The sequence below is a fragment of the Arachis ipaensis genome, chromosome B8 (assembly GCF_059453495.1).
Source record: "Arachis ipaensis isolate K30076 ecotype BB chromosome B8, ASM5945349v1, whole genome shotgun sequence".
NCBI lineage: Eukaryota > Viridiplantae > Streptophyta > Magnoliopsida > Fabales > Fabaceae > Arachis > Arachis ipaensis.
Window position 1 is genome coordinate 116551349 of NC_142443.1, and position 27379 is coordinate 116578727.

Here is a 27379-nt window from a genome sequence, read left to right on the forward strand (position 1 = left end):
GTACTGATGATGCTAACACTGTTGTTTCCTTTGTTAGAAACCATATTATTTGTCGCTTTGGATCACCACGAGTAATCGCGAGTGATCAAGGCACTTACTTTTGTAACAGGAGACTGATAGGATTACTGAAAAAGCATGGGATTGTTCATAAAGTAGCAACAGCTTATCATCCCCAAACCAATGGACAAGCAGAAGTGTCTAACAGAGAGATTAAACATATTTTGGAGAAGATAGTAAAACCTCATAGGAAGGACTGGAGTGCCAAGCTACAAGATGCACTCTGGGCATATAGAACAGCGTACAAGACACCCATTGGGATGAGCCCCTTCCGCTTGGTATACAGAAAGGCTTGCCACCTCCCAGTAGAGGTGGAACACAAGGCTTTCTGGGATGTGAGGGAGTGCAATATGAATTTTGAAGAAGCTGGTGCTGAAAGGAAGCTGCAACTAGCAGAATTGGAGAATCTTCGCCTAGAAGCATATGACAATTCCAGGCGATACAAAGAGAAGATGAAGGCTGTCCATGACAAGCACATAAAAAGGAGAGAATTCAGACCAGGAGAGTTAGTTCTTCTATATAACTCCAGGCTGAGGCTTATGCCAGGTAAACTGAGATCAAGATGGGAAGGTCCCTACATAGTAGAAAAGGCAGAGCCATACAGAGTTTTTCACCTGCGTCATCCTTCTAGCTTCAAATTTCTAAAGGTCAATGGACATCGCCTAAAGCTCTACCATGGAGAAAAGATTAAGGATCACAAAGAACTAGAGGTTTTCCTCTTGGAAGAACCACTAACAGAAGCAGAATGAATCTAAACAGCGTCCAACTTAAGGACGTAAAAGCAAAGTGCTAGGTGAGAGACAACCCACCATGGTATGATCGTTCCGTTTCAGTCTTAGTTTTATTTTACTTTATTCTATTTTATTTTTGTTAATGACTCTTCTCATAATCTCTGCATATAGCCTGCATTTGCTATTGCATACTGCATATAAAAAAAATGCACGCGACGCGTAAGCGTCGCTGACATGTCCGCGTCAATGATGCGTTCGCGTCATTTTGAAAAATAGCCTCCCAAGGCATCCGCGTCACCCACGCGAACGCGTGGCCCTGTAAAATCGACATAAAGAGTTGTATGGCAGATAGTTATGATGGAGCTGGGCTGGAATGATGCTAGAAGCACAAGTCCGATCACGCGAACGCATGCCCCACGCATCCGCATCGTTTTCAAAATATGGCCATTCACGCGATCGTGTCACCCACGCGAACGCATCACCCAGATTTTTTACAAAATGCATTTGAAACAGAGAGTTGTGCGTACGCGAGGCTGCACTCGCACCAATAGCACAAATCAGGCCACGCGATTGCGTGACCCACGTGTCCGCGTCACCTGGAAAATATCACACACCACGCGATCGCGTGACCCACGCGTCGGCGTCACATGCGACGCACAGCTCATCCAGATCAGCCAAATATCTTATCTTTTCTTCCCCAAATCCTAATTTTTCTTTTCCCTTCTTATTTCTTTCTTCTCTCTTCTTCCTTTCTTTATTATTTCTCACTTTTTACTTTCCCCTCCCTTATTTTTCACATCCATTATCAAGGTTCTTTTCTTTCTTTCTTTACTTTTTACTTTTCCTTTATTACTTTTATTTATGTTTATGTTTTCTTTTCCTTTTTCTTTTCACTTCCATTATTTATATTTTCTTTTTCTTTCTTTTTCTTTTCTTTTTATTCCTTTAATTGGTGTTAGACATTTACTGGTTGATTATTTTCTTTTACATTTTGCTTGTGAATTATTGTGGAATTGTTTGACAATTAATATTACTTCTTTAAGGGTTGCTTGAATGTTCAATTTAATACTTTCAATAACATTTTTATCATGCATGCTATGTGTTTGTGAAAAAGCCCGTATGGCATTGTGTATTACTTTTATGTTACTACTACTCTAATGCTTGTTTTTCATAAAACCCCTTTTATATTTTATTGATTAAATATAATTATCAATACAAACAGATTGTTAGTTTGAAAGGGTTGATAATCTAACTTGGACATTTAATGCTTGATCCATGCTACTCATGCCTTTGCCAGCATGCCAATAAACATCTTGCATTTAATTGTCATCACATGCACTTGCTATATTTCCATTGATTTCACATGTTGTCATGACCATGTGTTAATGACATCCTTCTTTACCGTGCATTGATTATCACATATACTATTCACTCCCTTGCTCGAACCCTTAGCTTTACATATTACTTTCTTTTTCCCTTTTCAGGATGACCACCAAGAAGGGTAAAGAGAAAGCTACTCCCAAACCACCAGCAAGGAAAGGAACAAAAAGAGCACTAATGGCAGAACCATCTTCAACAGTGGTGAAATCCTCAACAAAACGAATCAAAAGGATCATCAAGGTTGATGAAAAAGAGAAAGCTTTTCCAGCAAAGGACATTGCACGGTTCCCTAACCGCTACTCTGAGCAGATGTTCCCCATCCTGGCTGAGAGGAATTATAACAATGAGCACCTTCTTATCCTCCCAACCATCATTGCTGAATTTGTTGAGTCCCGCATTGAGCGAAGACAATGGGAATTCCTATAGAGACAGCCACGGCAGGTTAATCTATCATGGGTAGTAGAATTCTACTCCAATTCTCACATGCCAATCATGCAGTCTGCCTATGTCCGTCAGAAGTAAGTCCCTATAACTGAAGAGGCCATTCAACGAGCTCTAGATCTTCCCCCTACTCCAGAAGGATTGGACGCATTCCAAGAAGCCTCATTTAAATGCCAGACATACCAATTTGACTAGGTCACCGTTCTCAGAGTTATAGCACAACCTGGCAGCAGATGGACCTATGGATACCATCGATCTCGACCTAAGAGCATATTGGCTTCAGCACTCACCTTGGAGGCTCGAGTATGGGCACGAATAATGTTCCATTACGTCTTTCCGAGCACTCACGAGTCCTCCTTCACTGCAGACATGGCTGTTTTACTCTGGTGTATCCTTACAGACCAGCACCTCAATTTACCAAGACACATTCAGCATGCTATGGGACACGTACAAATTGCGGGCAACTTACCTTTTCCCGCCTTGGTTTCAGATCTAGTCTCAGCAGCCGGAGTCTCCTATAGAGTTGGGGACACCAAGGCCATGATTCCACGAGATGATCAATACGTCCCTAATGGGAAGTATATCAGACCTCCAGCAGCCACTATCAACCGAAGCACAGAACCAGTGGTGCACGAAATTGTGATGTCCAGGCTCGAACAATCCCTGGCAACGTGACCAACTTGGTACGCGTAATCGTGATTACACTTTAATTATGTAAAATTCATGGCTCTTTCTTTCCCTGGCAATGGCGCCAAGAACATGGTGCCAATACCATGGATCACAACTTCGATACAACTAACCAGCAAGTGCACTGGGTCGTCCAAGTAATACCTTACGTGAGTAAGGGTCGAATCCCACGGAGATTGTTGGTATGAAACAAGCTATGGTCACCTTGCAAATCTCAGTTAGGCAGATATAAATTGATAATGGTGTTTTCGAATAATAAATAATAGAATAGGGATAGAGGTACTTATGTAAATCATTGGTAGGAATTTCAGATAAGCGAATGGAGATGCTTTTCGTTCCTCTGAACCTCTTCTTTCCTGCTATCTTCATCCAATCAGTCTTACTCCTTTCCATGGTTGGTTTATGCAAGGGCATCACCGTTGTCAGTGGCTACATCCCCTCCTCTCAGTGATCCTTATGCTCACATGCTCTGTCACAGCACGGCTAATCATCTGTCGGTTCTCGATCATGCTGGAATAGGATTCACCCTCCTTTTGCGTCTGTCACTAACGCCCAGCAATCGCGAGTTTGAAGCTCCTCACAGTCATTCAATCATTGAATCCTACTCGGAATACCACAGACAAGGTTTAGACTTTCCGGATTCTCTTGAATGCCGCCATCATTCTAGCTTACGCCACGAAGATTCCGATTAAGAGATCTAAGAGATATTCATTCTAGCTTATTTCATGTAGAACGGAAGTGTTTGTCAGGCACGTGTTCATAGGGGAGAATGGTGATGAGCGTCACACATAATCATCACCTTCATCACGTTCTTGGGTGCGAATGGATATCTTAGAAGCGAAATAAGATGAATTGAATAGAAAACAGTGGTACTTTGCATTAATCTTTGAGGAACAGCAGAGCTCCATACCTTAATCTATGGAGTGTAGAAACTCTACCGTTAAAAATACATAAGTGAAGGTCCAGGCATGGCCGAGATGGCCAGCCCCCTAAAATATGATCAATAGTCTCCTAAGATGGACAATGGATTAAAACTGAGACCAAAGATGGTCAAAAAGACTAGTAAAAGGTCCTATTTATAATTGATGCATAAATCCACTTCCGGGGCCCACTTGGTGTGTGTTTGGGCTGAGCTTGAGTGTTTCACGTGTAGAGGTCCTCCTTGGAGTTGAACGCCAGTATTTGTACCAGTTTGGGCGTTCAGCTCTGGTTTTGGCTCCTTTTCTGGCGCTGGACGCCAGATTTGGGTAGAAAGCTGGCGTTGAACACCAGTTTACGTCGTCTATTCTTGGCCAAAGTATGGACTATTATACATTGCTGGAAAGCCCTGAATGTCTACTTTCCAACGCAATTGGAAGAGCGATATTTTGAGTTCTGTAGCTCCAGAAAATTCACTTTGAGTGCAGGGAGGTCAGAATCCAACAGCATCAGCAGTCCTTCTTCAACCTCTGAATCTGATTTCTGCTCAAGTCCCTCAATTTCAGCCAGAAAATACCTGAAATTATAGAAAAACACACAAACTCATAGTAAAGTCCAGAAATGTGAATTTATCATAAAAACTAATGAAAACATCCCTAAAAGTAACTAGATCCTACTAAAAATATACTAAAAACAATGTCAAAAAGCGTATAAATTATCCGCTCATCACAACACCAAACTTAAATTGTTGCTTGTCCCCAAGCAACTGAAAATTAAATAGGATAAAAAGAAGAGAATATACTACAAATTCCAAACTATCAATGAAACAGAGCTTCAATCATATGAGCGGGACTTATAGCTTTTTGCCTCTTGAATAGTTTTGGCATCTCACTTTATCCATTGAGGTTCAGAATGATTGGCATCTATAGGAACTCAGAGTTCAGATAGTGTTATTGATTCTCCTAGTTCAGTATGATGATTCTTGAACACAGCTATTTTATGAGTCTTGGCCGTGGCCCTAAGCACTTTGTTTTCCAGTATTACCACCGGATACATAAATGCCACAGACACATAATTGGGTGAACCTTTTCAGATTATGACTCAGCTTTGCTAAAGTCCCCAATTAGAGGTGTCCAGGGTTCTTAAGCACACTCTTTTTTTGCTTTGGACCTTGACTTTAACCGCTCAGTCTCAAGTTTTCACTTGACACCTTCACGCCACAAGCACATGGTTAGGGACAGCTTGGTTTAGCCGCTTAGACTAGGATTTTATTCCTTTAGGCCCTCCTATCCACTGATGCTCAAAGCCTTGGGATCCTTTTTATTTGCCCTTGCCTTTTGGTTTTAAGGGTTATTGGCTTTTTGCTCTTGCCTCTTGGTTTTAAGAGCTTTGGCTTTTTCTGCTTGCTTTTTTTTTTCTTTTTCTATTTTTTTCGCCTATTTTTTTTTTTTTTTGCAAGCTTTGTTCTTTGCTGCTTTTTCTTGCTTCAAGAATCATTTTTATGATTTTTCAGATTATCAAATAACATGTCTCCTTGTCATCATTCTTTCAAGAGCCAACATATTTAACATTCTTAAACAACAACTTCAAAAGACATATGCACTGTTCAAGCATACATTCAGAAAACAAGAAGCATTGTCACCACATCAATATAATTAAACTAAGTTCAAGGATAAATTCGAAACTTATGTACTTCTTGTTCTTTTGAATTAAAACATTTTTCATTTAAGAGAGGTGATGGATTCATAGGACATTCATAACTTTAAGGCAAAGTTACTAACTACTAATGATCATGTAATGAAGACACAAACATAGATAAGCACATAACATAGAAACGAAAAACAGAAGAAATAAGAACAAGGAATGAATCCACCTTAGTGATGGTGGCGTTTCCTTCTTGAGGAACCAATGATGTCCTTGAGCTCTTCTATGTCTCTTTCTTGTCTTTGTTGCTCCTCCCTCATTGCCTTTTGATCTTCTCTTATTTCATGAAGCATGATGGAGTGCTCTTGATGTTCGACCCTTAGTTGTCCCATATTGGAACTCAATTCTCCTAGGGAGGTGTTGATTTGCTCCCAATAGTTTTGTGGAGGAAAGTGCATTTGAGGCATCTCCGGGATCTCATGGAAATGAGCTTCTTGCGCCTCTTGAGCTCCATGACTGGGCTCTCTTGCTTGCTCCATCTTTTTCTTAGTGATGGGCTTGTCCTCTTTAATGAGGATATCTCCCTCTATGTCAATCCCAGCTGAATTGCATAGGTGGCAAATGAGGTGAGGAAAGGCTAACCTTGCCATGGTGGAGGACTTGTCAGCCACCTTGTAGAGTTCTTGAGGTATAATCTCATGAACTTCCACCTCTTCTCCAATCATGATGCTATGGATCATGATGGCCCGGTCTATAGTAACTTCAGACCGGTTGCTAGTGGGAATGATTGAGCATTGAATGAACTCCAACTATCCTCTAGCCACAGGCTAGAGGTTCAATCTTCTTAGTTGAACCAGCTTGCCTTTGGAGTCAATCTTCCATTGAGCTCCTTCTACACATATGTCCATAAGGACTTGGTCCAACCTTTGATCAAAGTTGACTCTCCTTGTGTAGGGGCGTGCGTTCTCTTCCATGTTTGGCAAATTGAACGCCAACCTCACATTTTCCGGACTAAAATCCAAGTATTTCCCCCGAACCATTGTAATATAGTTCTTTGGATCCGGGTTCTTACTTTGATCATGGTTCTTGGTGATCCATGCATTAGCATAGAACTCTTGAACCATTAGGATGCCAACTTGTTGGATGGGATTTGTTAGAACTTCCCAACCTCTTCTTTGAATTTCATGTCGGATCTCCGGATACTCATTTCTTTTGAGTTTGAAAGGGACCTCAGGGATCACCTTCTTCTTGGCCACAACATCATAGAAGTGGTCTTGATGGGCTTGGGAGATGAACCTTTCCATCTCCCATGACTCGGATGTGGAAGCTCTTGTCTTCCCTTTCCCCTTTCTAGAGGATTCTCCGGTCTTAGGTGCCATCAATGGTAATGGAAAAACAAAAAGCTTATGCTTTTACCACACCAAACTTAGAATATTGCTCGCCCTCGAGCAATAAACAAAAGAATAGAAGAAGAAGAAGAAGAAATATGGAGAGGGAGAGGGAGATGTGGTTTCGGCCAAGAGGAGTGTAGAGGGGTGTGTTGTGTGAATTTGATGAAGAATGGAGGGCTTTATATAGGGAAGGGAGGGGGGAAGGTTTCGGCCATATGGGTGGGTTTGGGTGGGAAATTGGTTTTGAATTTTTGAAGGTAGGTGGAGTTTATGAGGTAGGTTTATGGGGAAGAGTGGATGGATGTGAGTGGTGAAGAGGTGAGTGGAGGTAGGTGGGGATCCTGTGGGGTCCACAGATCCTGAGTGGATCCTGTGGGGTCCACAGATCCTGAGGTGTTCAAGGATTTACATCCCTGCATCCATTAGGCATGTAAAAATGCCTTTGCATACAACTCTGGGCGTTCAGCGCCAGGTTGGTGGCCATTTTGGGCATTCAACGCCCATTTGTGTGCCATTTCTGGCGTTGAACGCCAGAACCATGCCTGTTCTGGCGTTCAGCGCCCAGAAGCTGCCCATTTTGGGCGTTCAACGCCAGAACCATGCTCTGTTCTGGCGCTGAATGCCAGACAGATGCTCCTCCAGGGTGTGATTTTTCTTCTGCTGTTTTTGATTCCGTTTTCAATTTTTTTATATTTATTTTGTGACTCCACATGATCATGAACCTACAAAGACATATAACTAAGGAAAATATAGTTAGATAAATAAAAATTGGGTTGCCTCCCAACAAGCGCTTCTTTAATGTCAATAGCTTGACAGTGGGCTCTCATGGAGCCTCACAGATGTGCAGAGCTTTGTTGAGACTCTCCAACACCAAACTTAGAGTTTGGATATGGGAGTTCAACACCAAATTTAGAGTTTGGTTGTGGCCTCCCAAAACCAAACTTAGAGTTTGACTGTGGGGGCTCTGGTTGACTCTGCTTTGAGAGAAGCTTTTTCTGCTTCCTCTCCATGGTTGCAGAGGGAGATCCTTGAGTTTTAAACACAAGGGAGTTCTCATTCCATTGAAGGACTATTTCACCTCTGTCAACATCAATCACAGCTCTTGCTGTGGCCAGGAAAGGTCTTCCTAGGATGATGGATTCATCCTCTTCCTTTCCAGTATCCAGGACTATGAAATCAGCAGGGATGTAAAGGCCTTCAACCTTTACTAACACGTCCTCTACTTGTCCATAAGCCTGTTTTCTTGAACTGTCTGTCATCTCTAATGAGATTTTAGCAGCTTGCACCCCATAGATTCCCAGTTTCTCTATTACAGAGAGGGGCATGAGGTTTATTCCTGAACCAAGGTCACACAGAGCCTTAAAGATCATGGTGCCTATGGTGCAGGGTATTATGAACTTTCCAAGATCCTGTCTCTTCTGAGGCAATGTCAGTTGATCCAGATCACTTAGTTCATTGATGAACAAGGGAGGTTCAACTTCCCAAGTATCAATGCCAAATAATTTGGCATTCAGCTTCATGATTGCACCAAGAAACTTGGCAGTTTGCTCTTTAGTAACATCCTCATTCTCTTCAGAAGAGGAATACTCATCAGAGCTCATGAAGGGCATAAGGAGGTTCAATGGAATCTCTATGGTCTCTAGATGAGCCTCAGAGTCCTTTGGTTCCTCAGAGGGAAGCTCCTTATTGATCACTGGACGTCCCAGGAGGTCTTCCTCCTTGGGATTCACGTCCTCCACTCCCCTTGTAGATTCGGCCATGGTGCTTATGTCAATGGCCTTGCACTCTCCTTTTAGGTTCTCTTCTGTATTGCTTGGGAGAGTACTAGGAGGGATTTCAGTGATCCTTTTACTCAGCTGGCCCACTTGTGCTTCCAGATTTCTAATGGAAGATCTTGTTTCATTCATGAAACTTACAGTGGCCTTAGATAGATCAGAGACTAAGTTTGTTAAATTAGAAGTATTTTGTTCAGAGTTCTCTGTCTGTTGCTGAGTGGATGATGGAAAGGGTTTATTATTGCTAAACCTGTTTCTTCCACCATTATTAAAGCCTTGTTGAGGCTTTTGATCCTTCCATGAGAAATTTGGATGATTTCTCCATGATGAGTTATAGGTGTTTCCATAAGGTTCACCTAAATAATTTACCTCTGCTATTGCAGGGTTTTCAGGATCATAAGCTTATTCTTCAAAAGATGCCTCTTGAGTACTGTTGGATGCAGCTTGCATTCCATGCAGACTCTGAGAGATCATATTGACTTGCTGAGTCAATATTTTATTCTGAGCCAATATGGCATTCAGAGTATCAATCTCAAGAACTCCCTTCTTCATTGGCGTCCCATTACTCACAGGATTCCTTTCAGAAGTGTACATGAACTGGTTATTAGCAACCATGTCAATGAGTTCTTGAGCTTCTGCAGGTGTTTTCTTTAGGTGAATGGATCCACCTGCAGAAGTTTCCAGTGACATCTTTGATAGCTCAGATAAACCTTCATAGAATATATCCAGGATGGTCCATTCTGAAAGCATGTCAGAAGGACACTTTTTGGTCAACTGTTTATATCTTTCCCAAGTTTCTTAGAGGGATTCACCTTCTTTTTGTCTGAAGGTTTGAACATTAGCTCTAAGCTTGCTCAGCTTTTGAGGAGGAAAGTACTTGGCTAAGAAAGCCGTGACCAGCTTATCCCAAGAGTTTAGGCTGTCTTTGGGTTGAGAATCCAACCATAATCTAGCTCTGTCTCTTACAGCAAAAGGGAAAAGCATGAGCCTGTAGACTTCAGGATCTACTCCATTAGTCTTAACAGTATCACATATCTGCAAGAATTCAGTTAAGAACTGAAAAGGATCTTCAAATGGAAGTCCATGAAACTTGCAGTTCTGCTGCATCAGAGAAACTAATTGAGGTTTCAGCTCAAAGTTGTTTGCTCCAATGGCAGGAATGGAGATGCTTCTTCCATGTAAATTGGAATTAGGTGCAGTAAAGTCACCAAGCATCCTCCTTGCATTATTATTATTTTCGGCTGCCATCTCCTTTTCCTGTTCGAAAATTTCTGAAAGGTTTTCTCTGGATTGTTGTAATTTAGCTTCTCTTAATTTTCTCTTCAGAGTCCTTTCAGGTTCTGGATCTGCTTCCACAAGAATGTTCTTATCCTTGTTCCTGCTCATATGACAAAGAAGAGGGCACAGAAAAATAATAATAGTAATAATATAGATCCTTTATACCACAGTATAGGGATCTCTGTGTGAGTAAAAGAAGAGGGGGAGACAAAGAATGTAATATAATGGAAGAAACACAACTGTGAGGAGGGTTGAGATGTGAGATGAGTTGTTAGTAGATGAATAAATAAATAGAATAAGATGGGAGAGGGAAAATTTTCGAAAAATATTTTTGAAAAAGAGTTAGTGATTTTCGAAAATGGTTTTTGAAAAATGTTAGTATTTTTTGAAAATTTTTTAAAATCAAAAATAAAAAAATAAGAATAATTAGTTAATTAAAAAGAAATTTTTGAAAAAGAGGGAAGATATTTTCGAAAATTAGAGAGAGAGAGCTAGTTAGGTAGTTTTGAAAAAGTTAAGAAACAAACAAAAAGTTAGTTAGTTAGTTGAAACAAATTTTGAAAAGATAAGAAGTTAGGAAGTTAGAAAAGATATTTTGAAATCAAATTTTTGAAAAAAGATAAGATAAGAAGATATTTTAGAAATTAGTTTTGAAAAAGATTTGATTTTTAAAATCTCAATTAATGACTTGATTCATAAGAAATCACAAGATATGATTCTAGAACTTAAAGTTTGAATCTTTCTTAACAAGCAAGTAACAAACTTCAAATTTTTGAATCAAAACATTAATTGATTATGTTATTTTCGAAAATTTGGTATAAAAATAAGAAAAAAATTTTTGAAAAATATTTTTTGAATTTTGGAAAATAACTAAGAATTTTGAAAAAGATTTGATTTTTGAAAAAGATTTTGAAAAAGATAAGATTTTTAAATTGAAAATTTGATTTGACTCATAAGAAACAACTTGATTTTAAAAAATTTTGAAAAAGTCAACTCAAATTTTCGAATTTGATGAGAGAGAAAAAGGGAAAGATATTTTTTTGATTTTTGAATTTTTAATGAAGAGAGAGAAAAACAAGAAAAATGATGCAATGCATGAGAATTTTAGATCAAAACATGTGATGCATGCAAGAATGCTATGAATGTCAAGATGAACACCAAGAACACTTTGAATGTCATGATGAACATCAAGAACATATTTTTGAAAAATTTTTAATGCAAAGAAAACATGCAAGACACCAAACTTAGAATTCTTTAATGCTTAGACACTAAGAATTCAAGAATGCATATGGTAAACATGAAAAGACACAAAACAAAAAATCATCAAGATCAAACAAGAAGACTTACCAAGAACAACTTGAAGATCATGAAGAACACTATGAATGCATGAATTTTCGAAAAAAAATGCAAGATGCACATGCAATTGACACCAAACTTACAACATGACTCAAGACTCAAACAAGAAACAGAAAAATATTTTTGATTTTTATGATTTTCTAAATTTTTTGGTATTTTTCGAAAATTAATTGAAAAAGGAAAATAAGGATTCCAAAATTTTTAATATGAATTTCAGGAATCTTGCATTCTTAGTCTAAAGCTTCAGTCCAGGAATTTGACATGGCTCACTAGCCAGCCAAGCTTTCAATGAAAGCTCCGGTCCAAAACACTAGACATGGCCAATGGCCAGCCAAGCTTCAGCATGTAACATAAGAGAATATACTGCTCATTACTTATCGAAGTAACTTGCCTCTATGCTGATGGTTTGGAAGCCTCAGTCCAAAAGAATTTAGACATGGCTTTACAGCCAGCCAGGCTTCACATGCTTCATGAAACACTAGAATTCATTCTTAAAAATTTTGAATAAAATTTTTGAAAACATTTTTTTATATTATTTTCGAAAACAGATGAGAAAATTTTAGAAATATTTTTGAAAAATTTTTGAAAATAAAATAAAAAAAATTACCTAATCTGAGCAACAGGATGAACCGTCAGTTGTCCAAACTCGAACAATCTCCGGCAACGGCGCCAAAAACTTGGTGCACGAAATTGTGATGTCCAGGCTCGAACAATCCCTGGCAACGTGAGCAACTTGGTACGCGTAATCGTGATTACACTTTAATTATGTAAAATTCATGGCTCTTTCTTTCCCTGGCAATGGCGCCAAGAACATGGTGCCAATACCATGGTTCACAACTTTGATACAACTAACCAGCAAGTGCACTGGGTCGTCCAAGTAATACCTTACGTAAGTAAGGGTCGAATCCCACGGAGATTGTTGGTATGAAGCAAGCTATGGTCACCTTGCAAATCTCAGTTAGGCAGATATAAATTGATAATGGTGTTTTTGAATAATAAATAATAGAATAGGGATAGAGGTACTTATGTAAATCATTGGTAGGAATTTCAGATAAGCGAATGGAGATGCTTTTCGTTCCTCTGAACCTCTACTTTCCTGCTATCTTCATCCAATCAGTCTTACTCCTTTCCATGGCTGGCTTTATGCAAGGGCATCACCGTTGTCAGTGGCTACATCCCCTCCTCTCAGTGATCCTTATGCTCACATGCTCTGTCACAGCACGGCTAATCATCTGTCGGTTCTCGATCATGCTGGAATAGGATTCACCCTCCTTTTGCGTCTGTCACTAACGCCCAGCAATCGCGAGTTTGAAGCTCGTCACAGTCATTCAATCATTGAATCCTACTCGGAATACCACAGACAAGGTTTAGACTTTCCAGATTCTCTTGAATGCCGCCATCATTCTAGCTTACGCCACGAAGATTCCGATTAAGAGATCTAAGAGATATTCATTCTAGCTTATTTCATGTAGAACGGAAGTGTTTGTCAGGCACGTGTTCATAGGGGAGAATGGTGATGAGCGTCACATATAATCATCACCTTCATCACGTTCTTGGGTGCGAATGGATATCTTAAAAGCGAAATAAGATGAATTGAATAGAAAACAGTGGTACTTTGCATTAATCTTTGAGGAACAGCAGAGCTCCACACCTTAATCTATGGAGTGTAGAAACTCTACCGTTAAAAATACATAAGTGAAGGTCCAGACATGGCCGAGATGGCCAGCCCCCTAAAACGTGATCAATAGTCTCCTAAGATGGACAATGGATTAAAACTGAGACCAAAGATGGTCAAAAAGACTAGTAAAAGGTCCTATTTATAATAAACTAGCTACTAGGGTTTACATGAGTAAGTAATTGATGCATAAATCTACTTCCGGGACCCACTTGGTGTGTGTTTGGGCTGAGCTTGAGTGTTACATGTGTAGAGGTCCTCCTTGGAGTTGAACGCCAGTATTTGTGCCAGTTTGGGCGTTCAGCTCTGGTTTTGGCTCCTTTTCTGGCGCTGGACGCCAGATTTGGGTAGAAAGCTGGCGTTGAACGCCAGTTTACGTCATCTATTCTTGGCCAAAGTATGGACTATTATACATTGCTGGAAATCCCTGGATGTCTACTTTCCAACGCAATTGGAAGCGCACCATTTCGAGTTCTGTAGCTCCAGAAAATCTAATTTGAGTGCAGGGAGGTCAGAATCCAACAGCATCAGCAGTCCTTCTTCAACCTCTGAATCTGATTTCTGCTCAAGTCCCTCAATTTCAGCCAGAAAATACCTGAAATCACAGAAAAACACACAAACTCATAGTAAAGTCCAGAAATGTGAATTTAACATAAAAACTAATGAAAACATCCCTAAAAGTAACTAGATCCTACTAAAAACATACTAAAAACAATGTCAAAAAGCGTATAAATTATCCGCTCATCAACCAGCAGAAGATATCCCTTCTTCTTTCACATCACAAGCACCTTCAACAAACCAACTACTCCATCAGATACTTGAGAGGCTAGACCGGCTTGACCGGAAAGGAAAGCAAAGAGAGCACCGTAACAAGCGCAGATTTACATACTTCAAGGAGCTACTTGTTGGTAACCAACCACCTGAAAAATAACCAGACACCCTGGACTCCAGTTTATTTACCAGTACAGGGAGCCATGACGGTCCCGATGGTGGAGATGCTGCTACCAGCCCCCCTTTGTTCCTCACAAATGGCACCGAGGATGGTGCAAAGCTTTAAGTATGGGGAGGTCGGTCAGTACCTGACTTTCGGAGGTAATTTTTCTTTCTTAAACACCAATAAAATAGGATATTTAGTTAATTTTTCTTTAGTTAGGATAGGATAAATTGCATAGTAATAGGTTAATTGCATGCATGTTCTATTTGGTTGAAAAAAATTAATAAGTTTCTTTTTAAGACACTATTTTTGAAGAATTTCACTAATTTAAATTAAAATTTTTGTGTTAAAATTGTTAGAAGTTGTATTTGGAACATAGTTTAAAAAGCTAAGAACACACAACCTGTGAGACTTGAGCCTAATAACATGGTTACATTATTTAACCATAAATTTTATTCTTGTGTGTTTACTTCTTTATCATTATGATCTTTATTTTGTTCTATCCTATATGTCCAATGTTTAATGTGTTATATGCATGCATATGATTGAGGCCATTAATTGTTTTAGCTCACTTATCCCAAAATAGCCTACCCTTCTATTTACCTTTGTTAGCCACTTTGAGCCTTTTAAATCCCATTTGTTCTATATTTTACCACATTACTAGCCTTAAGCAGGAAAAAAATTAAATATCCCAATTGAATCTTTGGTTAGCTTAAGATAGAATTGTGTGCCAAATGAGTATGGGAAGATTGTGGGAACATGGGTTAATAAGGGAATGTGTCATGATAAAATATTGGGAAATTGAATACCTACTCATGTGAAACTAGAAAAATTGAAAATCCATGTACATTGATAATGTTATGTTTATTGTTATCTTTAAAAAAAATCCAAAAATATTCAATTAAATAGGTAATTAGACAAATGAATAAGGCGACAAAATTACCCCAATGCTAAAGTTAAGTTCAAATAAAAAAAAAAAAAAAACAATGCACATGTGATACAAGTTAAGAGAAAAGTTGATGCATGAGTATGTAATACAAAAGTGGGAAAATTTTGGGTAGCTAGGCATAATTTTAGAAGTACATAGAGTGTGTGTATAGGTGAAGAGATTAGGTTAATTAAAGATTCAATTTATATCTCACTTAGCCATATATATATTCTCACCTTTACCTTGGCCCATTACAACCTTGAAAAGACCTCATGATGTTTGCATTGGTACATTAAATATTTGTTGATTGATTAGGTGAAGAACAATGTTTAGAAAGCATGATTAGAGAAGAGTAGAGTGATTACCCTATACACTAGAGAGACTAGAGTGCATATACACCACCAATGAGGGTTCAATGCTTAACTCTATGTTCCCTGCTTTCATGAGCTGTCTTCTTACAAGTTTACTTGTCTTTACTGTATAGTTTGAATTAGTGAAGTTTGAGTTATTTTTGTCTTAAAGAACTTATTTATTTTAACCAAGTAGACAGAATCATATAGTTGCATTCATATACATAGGTTGCATTGCATGAGTCTTACTTTTCCCTACTCATTTATTTTATCTCCTTAAGCTAAGCATGAGGACATGCTAATGTTTAAATGTGGGGAGGTTAATAAACCACTATTTTATGGTTTATCTTGTGTTTAATTGAATGGTTTCATCAAATCTTCACCCACTTATTCATACTAATTGCATGATTTTATAATTCCTTTCTAGTATTATTCTATAGTTGAAAACTTGCTTCCTAAAGATCTTTAATTAGTATATTTTAATTCTCCTTTATACCATTCGATGACGTGATCCGTGTGTTAAGTGTTTCAGGCTTCATAGGGCAGGGATGGCTTGGAAAATGGAGAAGAAGTTTGCAAAAATGGAAGGAACACAAGAAACTAAGGAGATGACCAGCAAACACTGACGCGAGCGCATGGCTCACGCGAACGCGTGGAATGGAGAAAATCGCAGGGGCGCGAGCGCGTGCTTGACGTGAACGCGTGGATTGGAGTCTGCACGAATGACGCAAACGCATGGACGACGCGTACGCATGACAAGGAAAATCACTGAATGACGCAAACGCGTGGACGACGCGTATGCGTGACCTGCGCGATTTGCAGAATTAACAAAAAATGCTGGGGGCGATTTCGGGCCATGTTTTGACCTAGTTTTCGGTCCAGAAACACAGAATAAAGCCAGGGAACATGCAGAGACTCAACACACACACACATCTTAGACATTCACATTAGGATAGTTTTTGGTTTTTAGATCTAAATTTAGAGAGGATTACTTTCCCTCTAGGTTCACTTTACATTCCTAGTTATTGCTTTTGCTTTTGGAAACTGAAGAATCATTACCTCTGTTGAAGACATTATTCTAGTTTGTTTACTTTGTCCCTTACTCTTCCATATCCTTATTTATTTTATTTAGAGTTCTAATTGGATTATTTTCATGAATTGTTAGTGAAGAGGATTACTTTTACTTTTAATTAATTTTCAATCTATATTTTATTTTAGTTAATTTATTATGTCTTTTTATATTTTTCTAAGTATTATATTCATGTCAATGGAGTAGATTCCCAAACTTGACATGGGGTTGATTAAGAGGAGACACTTGAGTTGGAAGGCTTAAGTGTTGGTTAAATTGGAAGTTGTTGGCTAGTTCTGTATTTACTAACGCTAGACCTTCCCAAGGGAGAGGACTAGGATTTGCGAATAAGGATTAGCTCAATCACTTGACTTTCCTTTATTTAGTAAAGTTTTAACTAAGTGAAATCAACAGCCTTTTTGATACTTCACTTAAGAGACCCCAACAAAGATAGAACTTCCAATTAATCATTCCCCCAGTCAAGGCCTTTTTATATTAATAATAATTCTTAGTTTTATTGCTTTCATTTATAATTATTGCTCATTATCCAAAACTCAAACTCTCTCGAAAAATTTCTAATTAATAAATTAGCATCCTTTCCTGCAACTTGTTGGGAGACGACCTGGGACTCATACTCCCAGTATTTTTATTTCTAAATTTTGTGACAACTTTTCTAAATTGACAAGGCGGATCTTAGCTGGTTAAGAACTATACTTTCAACGCATTATCTATATTGATTTCTTAATTAGCCGACTTCTGCCTGCACGTCACATCTTCTTTATTAAAGACCAAAATAAAGCTCGAAGTGTGGTCTTTGAAGTGTGCTTTAAGGGTGGAGTTGGAAACGTCATTTCATGCGTTGAATCTCCTTGAGGCTCGAAGGCATACATGAGGGAGAAGTGCTTCATTTTTGGTGTCTGATGAGCGGATAATTTATACGCTTTTTGGCATTGTTTTTAGTATGTTTTTAGTATATTTTAGTTAGTTTTTATTATGTTTTTATTAGTTTTTAAATAAAAATCATATTTCTGGACTTTACTATGAGTTTGTGTGTTTTTCTGTGATTTCAGGTATTTTCTGGCTGAAATTGAGGGACCTGAGCAAAAATCTAATTCAGAGGCTAAAAAAGGACTGCAGATGTTGTTGGATTCTGACCTCCCTGCACTCAAAGTGGATTTTCTGGAGCTATAGAAGCCCAATTGGCGCGCTCTGAATTGCGTTGGAAAGTAGACATCCTGGGCTTTCCAGCAATATATAATAGTTCATACTTTGCCCGAGATTTGATGGCCCAAACCGGCGTTCCAAGTCAGCTTAAGAATTCTGGCGTCAAAACGCCAAAACTGGCACAAAAGCTGGAGTTAAACGCCCAAACTAGCACAAAAGCTGGCGTTTAACTCCAAGAAAAGTCTCTACACATGGAAGCTTCAATGCTCAGCCCAAGCACACACTAAGTGGGCCCGGAAGAAGATTTCTGCATTAATTACTTATTTCTATAAACCCTAGGCTACTAGTTCTCTATAAATAGGACCTTTTACTATTGTATTTTCATCTTTGATAAGTCTTATGCTATCTTAGACGCTTTTGGAGGCTGGCCTTGCGGCCATGCCTAGACCTTGTTCTTATGTATTTTCAACGGTGGAGTTTCTACACACCATAGATTAAGGTGTGGAGCTCTGCTGTTCTTCATGAATTAATGCAAAGTACTATTGTTTTTCTATTCAACTCAAGTCTATTTCTTCTCCAAGATATTCATTCGCACCCAAGAACATGATGAATGTGATGATTATGTGACACTCATCACCATTCTCACCTATGAACGCGTGCCTGACAACCACTTCCATTCTACATGCAAACAAGCTTGAATGTGTATCTCTTGGGTTTCTAATCTAAGATTAGAACCTTCGTGGTATAGGCTAGAATTATTGGCGGCCATTCCTGAGATCCGGAACGTCTAAACCTTGTCTGTGGTATTCTGAGTAGGATCTGGGAAGGGATGACTGTAACGATCTTCAAACTCGCGAGTGTTGGGCGTGTGACAGACGCAAAAGGATCAATGGATCCTATTCCAACATGATCGAGAACCGACAGATGATTAGCCGTGCGGTGAGAGCGCGCGTAGAACATTTTCACTGAGAGGATGGGAAGTAGCCATTGACAACGGTGATGCCCAACATAAAGCTTGCCATGGAAAGGAGTATGAATGATTGGAAGAAGGCAATAGGAAAGCAGAGGTTCAGGAGGAACAAAGCATCTTCATACGCTTATCTGAAATTCCTACCAATGAATTACATAAGTATCTCTATCTCTATCTTTATTTTATGTTTTATTTATCTTTAATTATCAATCCTCCATAACCATTTGAATCTGCCTGACTGAGATTTACAAGATGACCATAGCTTGCTTCAAGCCGACAGTCTCCGTGGGATCGACCCTTACTCATGTAAGGTATTACTTGGACGACCCAGTGCACTTGCTGGTTAGTTGTGCGGAATTGTGACAATGTGTGATTCACGTTTGAGAGCTCCAAGTCTTTGGCACCATTGTTGATGATCACAATTTTGTGCACCAAGTTTTTGGCGTCGTTGCCGGGGATTGTTCGAGTTTGGACAACTGACGGTTCATCTTGTTGCTTAGATTAGGTACTTTTCTTTTTATTTTTCAGAATTTTTAAGAATGAATTCTAGAGTTTCAAGGTGATATTCTTATCATCACAAAAGCTGATTGATTCTCATCAATTTAGCTGTTGAATGTAATGTTCTGCTGAAGCTTGGCTAACCGTGTCTAATATTTTTAGACTGAAGCTTTAGACTAACATTGCATGATTCCTGGAATTCTTATTAAAAGTTTTGAATCTCTTTATTCTCTTTTCCATATGATTTTCAAAAAATCGCAAAAAATTTTATAAAACCATAAAAATCAAAAATATTTTATGTTTCTTGTTTGAGTCTAGTATCAATTTTTAAGTATGGTGTCAATTGCATGACTTTCTTCTTCTTGCATTTTTCGAATATATGCATATTGTTCTTCATTGATCTTCAAGTTGTTCTTAATGATTTCATTGCTCTGATCTTTAAATTCTCTTGTTTTGTGTGTTTTATTGTTTCTCATATGCATTCTCAATTTGTTAGTGTCTCTTATATGAAAATTTTTAAGTTGGTGTCCTGCATGCATTGTTTGTTTGATTTGAGTTTCCTAAGATTAGTTGTATTTTTATTGTTTCTCATCATTGAAAAATTCAAAAAAAATTTCAAAACTATGTCTTTTCAAGTCAATAATACAGAGAATTGAAGATTCAGAACATTCAGCAGAGGAATCAAACAGAAAAAGCTAGGCGTTCAAAACGCCCAATGAAGAAGGAAAACTGGCGTTTAAACGCCAGCCAGGGTACCTGGCTGGGCGTTTAACGCCCAAAAAGGTAGGATTTTGGGCGTTAAACGCCAGAATGGATGCCATTCTGGGCGTTTAACGCTAGAAGGACACTAGAGGGAAGATTTTGTTTTTAATTAAAATCTTTTTCAAATTTTCATAATTTTTCAAAATCAAATCTTTTTCAAATCATATCTTTTCAATCATATCTCTTCAAAATCAATTTCTTTCCATTTTTTTATTATTTTCAAAAATCTTTGCTACTATTAATGATTTACTTCAAAATTTTCAAGTTGTTACTTGCCTATTAAGAAAGGATCAAATTTTAAATTTTAAGAATCATATCTTTTAATTTCTTGATAGTCAAGTAATCAACTTTAATTTTAAAACTTTCTCTTTTTAATTTGATTTTCAACCATATCTTCTCAATCATATCTTTTCAATCACATCTTTTTCAAAATTAACTCTCAATCATATCTTTTTGATTTCTAATTTCAAAATTTTTTTCAAAAATTACTTAATTTCTTTCCCAATCTTAATTTTCGAAAATCTCAATCAAATTTTCAAATTTCTTTTTTATTATTTCAAAATCTTTTTAATTTATTTTCGAAAATTCTTCCCCCTTCTCACATCTTTCTATTTAAGGGACTAACACTCCTCCTTAAGGTGCAATTTGAACTCTATCCCTCTTGATAAGTTCGAATTCTCTTCTATCTACCTCCTCCTTCTATTCTTCATTTCCTCTGACACCTCAAGGAATCTCTATACTGTGACATAGAGGATTTCCTACTTTCTTGTTCTCTTCTCTTTCATATGAGCAGGAGCAAAGATAAAGGCATACTTGTTCAAGCTGATCCTGAACCTGAAAGGACCTTGAAGAGAAAGCTAAGAGAAGCTAAAGCACAATTCTCTCTAGAGGGCCTAACAGAGCTCTTCAAAGAAGAAGAAATAATAGCAGCTGAAAACAACAATGCCAACAATGCAAGGAAGGTGCTTGGTGACTTTACAGCACCTACTCCCGACTTCTATGGGAGAAGCATCTCAATCCCTGCCATTGGAGTAAACAACTTTGAGCTTAAGCCTCAATTAGTTTCTCTAATGCAACAGAATTGCAAGTTTCATGGACTTCCATTGGAAGATTCTCATCAGTTCTTAGTTGAATTCTTGTAAATCTGTGATACTATCAAGACCAATGGGGTTGACCCTGAAGTTTACAGACTTATGCTCTTCCCTTTTGCTGTAAGAGACAGAGCTAGGACATGGTTGGACTCACAACCTAAGGAAAGCCTGAACTCTTGGGAAAAGCTAGTTAATGCCTTCTTGGCAAAGTTCTTTCCACCTCAAAAATTGAGCAAGCTTAGAGTGAAAGTCTAAACCTTCAGACAGAAGGAAGGTGAATCCCTCTATGAAGCTTGGGAAAGATACAAGCAATTGTTCAGAAGGTGTCCTTCCGACATGCTTTCAGAATGGAGTATCATAGGTATATTCTATGGTGGTCTGTCTGAACTATCCAAGATGTCCCTGGATAGCTCTGCTGGAGGATCTCTTCATCTGAAGAAGATGCCTGCAAAAGCTCAGGAACTCATTGAAATGGTTGTAAATAACCAATTCATGTACACTTCTGAAAGGAATCCTGTGAATAGTGGGACAACTCAAAAGAAATGAGTTCTTGAGATTGATACTCTGAATGCCATATTGGCTCAGAATAAGATATTGACTCAACAAGTCAATATGATTTCTCAGAGTCTGTCTGGAATGCAAGCAGCAACATGCAGTACTAAGGAAGCTTCCTCTGAAGAAGAAGCTTATGATCCTAAGAACCCAGCAATGGAAGAGGTGAATTACATAGGAGAATCCTATGAAAACACCTATAATCCTTCATGGAGAAATCATCCAAATCTCTCATGGAAGGATCAACAGAGACTTCAACAAGGTTTCAACAACAATAATGGTGGAAGAAACAGGTTTAGCAATAGCAAGCCTTTTCCATCATCTTCTCAGCAACAGACAGAGAATTCTAGGCAGAGCCACTCTGACTTAGCAACCATTGGCTCTGATCTAATCAAAACCACTCAAAGTTTCATGACTGAAACAAGGTCCTCCATTAGAAATTTGGAGGCACAAGTGGATCAGCTGAGTAAGAAAATTACTGAACTCCCTCCTAGTACTCTCCCAAGCAATACAGAAGAGAATCCAAAAAGAGAGTGCAAGGCCATAACCACAACCCACACGGCCGAACCTGGAGAGGAGGAAGAGGCAGTGATCTCCACTAAGGAAGACCTCAATGGACGTCCACTGGCCTCCATGGAGTCCCCTGATGAGGAACCATGGGAATCTGAGGCTCACACAGAGACCATAGAGATTCCATTGAATTTACTTCTGCCATTCATGAGCTCTGATGAGTATTCTTCTGAAGAGGATGAAGATGTTACTGAAGAGAAAGTTGCTAAGTACCTTGGAGCAATCATGAAGCTTAATGCCAAGTTATTTGGTAATGAGACTTGGGAGGATGAACCTCCATAGCTCATCAAAGAACTGGATGACTCGACTAGGCAGAAATTACCTCTGAAGAGACAAGATCCTGGAAAGTTCTCAATACCTTGTACCATAGGCACCATGACCTTTGAGAAGGCTTTGTGTGACCTAGGGTCAAGTATAAACCTCATGCCTCTCTCTGTAATGGAAAAGCTAGGGATCATTGAGGTACAAGCTGCAAGAATCTCACTGGAGATGACAGACAATTCAAAGAAACAGGCTTATGGACTTGTAGAGGATGTCTTGATAAAGGTTGAAGGCCACTACATCCCTACTGACTTTATAATCCTAGAGACTGGGAAGTGTATGGATTAATCCATCATCCTTGGCAGACCCTTTCTAGCCACAGCAAAAGCTGTGATTGATGTTGATAGAGGAGAATTGATCATACAAGTGAATGAAGACTCCCTTGTGTTTAAAGCTCAAGGATATCCCTCTGTAACCATGGAGAGGAAGCATGAAGAGCTTCTCTCAATACAGAGTCAAACAGAGCCCCCACAATCAAACTCTAAGTTTGGTGTTGGGAGGCCACAACCAAACTTTAAGTTTGGTGTTGAACCCCCACATTCAAACTCTAAGTTTGGTGTTGGGAGGTTCCAACATTGCTCTGAACTTTTGTGAGGCTCCATGAGAGCCCACTGTCAAGCTATTGACACTAAAGAAGCTCCTGTTGGGAGGCAACCCAATTTTTACTTATCTATGTTAAATTTCTATTTTCTTTTGTTATTTTATGTTTTCTATAGGTTGATGATCATGTGAAGTCACAAAAACAATTGAAAAAGCAAAAACAGAATGAAAAACAGAATTAAAAACAGAACATCCTGGAGGAGAAACTTACTGGCGTTTAAACGCCAGTAAGGGTAGCAAAATGGGCATTAAACGCCCAGTCTGGCACCATTCTGGGCGTTTAACACCAGAAATGGGCACCAGACTGGCGTTTAACGCCAGGAATGGGCAAGAAGCTGGCGTTAAACGCCAGAAATGGGCAGCAGCCTGGCGTTTAACGCCAAGATTGGCAGAAAGGGGCATTTTTGCACGCCACTTGGTGCAGGGATGAGATATCCTTGACACCTCAGGATCTGTGAACCCCACAGGATCCCCACCTACCCCACCTTTCTCTCTCTTCTTCACCCATTCACCAATCACCTCAATACCTCTTCCCCAAAAACTCCTTACCTATCAAATCCCACCATTCTCTTCACCACTCACATCCATCCTTCATAAAACCCCACCTACCTCACCATTCAAATTCAAACCACTTTCCCACCCAAACCCACCCATAATGGCCAAACCATACCCCCCTCTCCACTCCTATATAAACCCATCTTCACTCCTTCATTTTTACACAACATACACACTACTTCTCCCCCTTGGCCGAAACACTAAGCCCCCTCCATCTCCTCTATTTCTTCTTCTTCTAATCTCTTCTTTATTCTTTTGCTCAAGGATGAGCAAACCTTCTAAGTTTGGTGTGGTAAAAGCGTTACTTTTTGTTTTTTCATAACCATTTATGGCACCTAAAGCCGGAGAAACCTCTAGAAAGAGAAAAGGGAAGGCAAAAGCTTCCACCTCTGAGTCATGGGAGATGGAGAGATTCATCTCAAGGGTGCACCAAGACCACTTCTATGAAGTTGGCCAAGAAGAAGGTGATCCCCGAGGTCCCTTTCAAACTCAAAAAGGGTGAATATCCGGAGATCCGACATGAGATTCGAAGAAGAGGTTGGAAAGTTCTCACCAACCCCATTCAACAAGTCGGAATCTTAATGGTTCAAGAGTTCTATGCCAATGCATGGATCACCAAGAGCCATGATCAAAGTGTGAACCTGGACCCAAAGAATTGGCTTACAATGGTTTGGGGGAAATGCTTAGATTTTAGTCCGGAGAATGTAAGGTTGGCATTCAACTTGCCCATGATGCAAGGAGATGCACACCCCTACACTAGAAGGGTCAACTTTGATCAATGGTTGGACCAAGTCCTCATAGACATCTGTGAAGAGAGCGCTCAATGGAAGAGAGATTCAAGAGGGAAGCCGGTTCAACTAAGAAGGCATGACCTCAAGCCCGTGGCTAGGGGATGGTTGGAGTTCATCCAACGCTCAATCATTCCCACTAGCAACCGGTCTGAAGTTACTATAGACCGGGCTATCATGATCCATAGCATCATGATTAGGGAGGAAGTAGAAGTTCATGAAGTTATATCCCAAGAACTCTACAAGGTGGCGGACAAGTCCTCTACTTTGGCAAGGTTAGCCTTCCCTCATCTCATTTGTCACCTCTGCAATTCAGCTGGAATTGACATAGAGGAAGACATCCTCATTGATGAGGATAAGCCCATTACTAAGAAAAGGATGGAGCAAACAAGAGATCCCACTCATGGACATGAGGAAATTCCTCACCATGAAATCCCTGAGATGCCTCAAGGGATGTATTTTCCTCCACAAAACTATTGGGAGCAAATCAACTCCTCCTTAGGAGAATTAAGTTCCAACATGGGACAACTAAGGGTGGAGCACCAAGAACATTCTATCCTCCTTCATGAAATTAGAGAAGACCAAAGAGTCATGAGAGAGGAGCAACAAAGGCAAGGAAGAGACATTGAGGAGCTCAAGCACTCCATTAGATCTTCAAGAGGAAGAACAAGCCGCCATCACTAAGGTGGACCCGTTCTTTAATCTCCTTGTTCTTTATTTTCTGTTTTTCGAATTATTATGTTTTATGTTTATTTATATTTGTGTCTTTATTACATGATCACTAGTGTCTAAGTGTCTATGCCTTAAAGCTATGAAAATGAATCCATCACCTTTCTTAAATGAAAAATGTTTTTAATTGAAAAAGAAAAAGAAGTGCATGAATTTCAAATTTTAAAACAGTTTAGTTATTTTGATGTGGTGGCAATACTATTGTTTTTCTGAATGAATGCTTGAACAGTGCATATTTTTTATATTATTGATTCATGAATGTTAAAATTGTTGGCTCTTGAAAGAATGATGGAAAAGGAGAAATATTATTTGATAATCTGAAAAATCATAAAATTGATTCTTGAAGCAAGAAAAAGCAGTGAAAAGCTTGCAGAAAAAAATACATATATGCGAAAAAAAAGAAGAAAAAAAGAGGGAAGAAGAGAAAAAGAAAGAAAAGCAAGTAGAAAAAGCCAATACCCCTTTAAACCAAAAGGCAAGGGTGATAAAAAGGATCCAAGGCTTTGAGCATCAGTGGATAGGAGGGCCCACAGTAATAAAATCCTGGCCTAAGCGGCTAAACCAAGCTGTCCCTAACCATGTGCTTGTGGCGTGAAGGTGTCAAGTGAAAATTTGAGACTGGGCAGTTAAAGTCGTGGTCCAAAGCAAAAAGAGTGTGCTTAAGAGCTCTGGACACCTCTAATTGGGGACTCTAGCAAAGCTGAGTCACAATTTGAAAAGGTTCACCCAGTTATGTGTCTGTGGCATTTATGTATCCGGTGGTAATACTGGAAAACAAAATGCTTAGGGTCACGACCAAGACTCATAAAGTAGCTGTGTTCAAGAATCAACATACTTAACTAGGAGAATCAATAACACTATCTGGATTCTGAGTTCCTATAGAAGCCAATCATTCTGAACATCAAAGGATAAAGTGAGATGCCAAAACTGTTCAGAGGCAAAAAGCTAAAAGCCCCGCTCATCTAATTAATACTGATCTTCATAGATGTTTTTGGAATTCATTGTATATTCTCTTCTTTTTATCCTATTTGATTTTTAGTTGCTTGGGGACAAGCAACAATTTAAGTTTGGTGTTGTGATGAGCGGATAATTTATACGCTTTTTGGCATTATTTTTAGTATATTTTGGTTAGTTTTTATTAGTTTTTAAATAAAAATCACATTTCTGGACTTTACTATGAGTTTGTGTGTTTTTCTGTGATTTCAGGTATTTTCTGGCTGAAATTGAGGGACCTGAGCAAAAATCTGATTCAGAGGCTGAAAAAGGACTGCAGATGCTATTGGATTCTGACCTCCCTGCACTCGAAGTGGATTTTCTGGAGCTATAGAAGCCCAATTGGCGCGCTCTGAATTGCGTTGGAAAGTAGACATCCTGGGCTTTCCAGAAATATATAATAGTCCATACTTTGCCCGAGATTTGATGGCCCAAACCGGCGTTCCAAGTCAGCTTAAGAATTCTGGCGTCAAAACGCCAGAACTGGCACAAAAGCTGGAGTTAAACGCCCAAACTAGCACAAAAGCTGGCGTTTAACTCCAAGAAAAGTCTCTACACATGGAAGCTTCAATGCTCAGCCCAAGCACACACCAAGTGGGCCCGGAAGAAGATTTCTGCATTAATTACTTATTTCTATAAACCCTAGGCTACTAGTTCTCTATAAATAGGACCTTTTACTATTGTATTTTCATCTTTGATAAGTCTTATGCTATCTTAGACGCTTTTGGAGGCTGGCCTCACGGCCATGCCTAGACCTTGTTCTTATGTATTTTCAACGGTGGAGTTTCTACACACCATAGATTAAGGTGTGGAGCTCTGCTGTTCTTCATGAATTAATGCAAAGTACTATTGTTTTTCTATTCAACTCAAGTCTATTTCTTCTCCAAGTATTCATTCGCACCCAAGAACATGATGAATGTGATGATTATGTGACACTCATCACCATTCTCACCTATGAACGCGTGCCTGACAACCACTTCCGTTCTACATGCAAACAAGCTTGAATGTGTATCTCTTGGGTTTCTAATCTAAGATTAGAACATCCGTGGTATAGGCTAGAATTATTGGCGGCCATTCCTGAGATCTGGAACGTCTAAACCTTGTCTGTGGTATTCTGAGTAGGATCTGGGAAGGGATGACTGTGACGAGCTTCAAACTCGCGAGTGTTGGGC

The 27379-nt window shown here is 39.1% G+C and overlaps 1 non-coding gene across 1 annotated transcript; it reads right to left on the reverse strand.

The window, feature by feature from the left end:
* Positions 1-21333: 21333 nt before the first annotated feature.
* Positions 21334-21441, reverse strand: LOC148549363 (small nucleolar RNA R71). The gene has a single exon (XR_015897775.1). It is a non-coding gene; the product is annotated as a small nucleolar RNA R71 (small nucleolar RNA).
* Between the last annotated feature and the right edge of the window lie 5938 nt (positions 21442-27379).